The sequence below is a fragment of the Euprymna scolopes genome, chromosome 24 (genome assembly GCF_053919585.1).
Source record: "Euprymna scolopes isolate OS-2025 chromosome 24, ASM5391958v1, whole genome shotgun sequence".
Lineage (NCBI taxonomy): Eukaryota > Metazoa > Mollusca > Cephalopoda > Sepiida > Sepiolidae > Euprymna > Euprymna scolopes.
In genome coordinates this window covers 73,024,314-73,026,890 of record NC_136505.1, presented here as the reverse complement: position 1 = coordinate 73,026,890, position 2,577 = coordinate 73,024,314, and the positions used below count along the sequence as shown (strand labels likewise).

At 29.8% G+C, this 2,577-nt stretch overlaps 1 pseudogene; it reads left to right on the top strand.

Annotated features, from left to right (window-relative positions):
- Nucleotides 1-1,919: 1,919 nt before the first annotated feature.
- Nucleotides 1,920-2,067, top strand: LOC145247031 (U2 spliceosomal RNA; annotated as a pseudogene).
- Nucleotides 2,068-2,577: the final 510 nt, after the last annotated feature.

Genomic DNA, 2,577 nt, shown 5'->3' with positions numbered 1-2,577 from the left:
TAACTTGGCACACGAAAGAGTAATTTAAATAACAGAAAACGCAAAAGCCAGCTTTTTCTGTGATTGAAAATATACATTTTATTGGCGCATAATTCTTACCAATAAAATTGAACGGTGCAATAAAAATAACTAAAAAATCATACTGATTTTTTCCTAGAATGTATTCGCATCGAACTATCTGAACGATATTTACCTTTCGAAGCATTCAATGAATATTTTTGCCTGAAAGTCAAGAACGTTGCATCGGATGCCAAGGATTAAAGTGTTTAAATAAAATAAAACTGTTTTTCGTCTCACCTTTTGAAATCATGTTCGCACGGAAGTCGACATCGGTTTTTGATAAACATTTTCTGAAACAAACAACATTGTGTAAGATCGCGAGTTTTATCTTTAATTATCTAGGACATTGTCAAAAATGTAAACCCGTCTAAAGGACATTGTCAAAATGTAAACCCGTCTAACTTACAAGAGTTTTACTTTTTTGAACTGAAAAGCTGAAGTGTTTGTGTTGAGATTATAATATTGTTGTTTTTGTTGACTTGGGTTTTTGTTTGTTTTTGTCTTTCTTGTAGTTTTCTGCTGCATTTTCAAAAAATGAAATACACATGTAACTTCGAAAAATTATATTTTTTAAAGTGAAAAATCGAGGAAATTGTCAAACAATTTTTGAAAATTGTGTACGATCAAGAACATTATTCGCGATATGTATATCATAAAGGATCCGAGACATAGTCATCAATGCCTCCAAGTTACATACAAAATAGTTATAAAATGTGACAGATGGCATTAGCAACAGATTACATTTAGAGGAATAGCCTATCGACGTATTTGGTGAGATTTCTGATATCGGACACCCCAACCAACACTAGAACAGCGCCGATCGAGCAGAAAGGAAAAAAAAATCGCCAACCCACTAACGACCCGATGCGAATAAATATTTAAAAAAAAAATGTTTAATGATGAGAAAAGGATTGGGAGGCGGTATATCGTGGGGGCTTATTCATACACAATATATAAACTATCTTCATGATATGAATATAATGTGGCACGATAAATGTGTCGGCCTAAAGAAAATAACAGTGAAGGTTAATTTCAAAACTTTTATTTGAAAATCATTTCAGGTAACTTTATTATGTAACAGAGCTGACATCTATTCAGGAGATTACTATAAATCTTGTACACCGTATCTAGGGAACACCAGCATTTTTGTCAGTGTGAGAACTAATAGAGAGTACAAATAAAATATAAATTAAGTTAAGGATTTCAAAAATGATATAATAATGATAATTTAAAGGTATTACCACTTCTACTTACACTACGTTATAGATTAAAATAATAATAATAAAAAAAAAATAATAATAATAATAATAATAATATAGCAATTACAATAATGATAACAAAAGTAATAATAATAATTATAACTATAATAATAATTGTAATAGTAATAACAACAAGTACAACTATAATATTAACAATAGCAACAACAATAATAATTGAAGAAAACAATAACAACAATAATAACAACAATAATATATTAATAAAAAATATTAATCAGAGGAAAAAGATAATTTTATTATATAAGAATGGACAAATTAAATAATGCACAATACTTTTTTATCATTAGCAACATTGGGTAAATAAGTGATAAATACCATAATAAATCCTCCAGTTAAAACGCTACGCAAAAAGTTTACATTGGTTTGTGTGTATGTGCTAATTTATGCATATATTATTATTATTATTATTATTATTATTATTATTATTATTATTATTATTATCTATATATTAATACGATAGCGTGTGTGTTCTTTTGTGTGTCACGCTTACATCCGGGTCGTTTAATTGTTATGAAATTCCATCCATTAAAACAAACAAAAGAAAATGGTGTTTCTGTTGAGGCAAAGCTAATCAAAATGATTTGTTCTTCTTGGCCTTTTGGCCAAGATTAAAGTGTAGTATCTGTTCTTCAAACGCTCCATTTATTTTTTTCTCTCTCAGTGGAGGAAAAATTCTTTATGATTCAGACAATTTTTTGTTCCTTTTCTCCACGTTAAAAAACGACCCTGGTGTGTAAATCCGTCCCGTGGGAGGCATTGTAAATAGGTACTATATTTAATGAAACAAAGTTTTAATATTACAAAAATAACTGGGAAAAGCAATTTCTGATTTAATTACAAATTGCCTTGGATATGTCCCTTCTGGTTAATTATAAAATGCACAGGAAATGCCTCTTCTGATTATTTGTTGGTTTGTTTACTTGCCTCCTCACAAACGCAGAGTTGGACATGAGGTCGGTTAAAAATTTTTTTGGGAAAACGACCTCCCCAAAAGGGGCACTCTGGTCAGTAACAAAAATAAAAATGGTATCATTAATGAGGGATTTCTCCTCCATTAACCAAGACTAAAAAAAAGGGTGAATGTAAGTCACTGAAATGCTGAGACTGATATTACACTCAGAAATTCATGTTGGAGCAATGGTTGTCTAATCCCTTACCGTGTTCATGTTTTTATGTATTAATTTCGAAAAGCTGCTGACACAGTTTCTGATTTAAATACTACTTTATTTCAAGTATATTT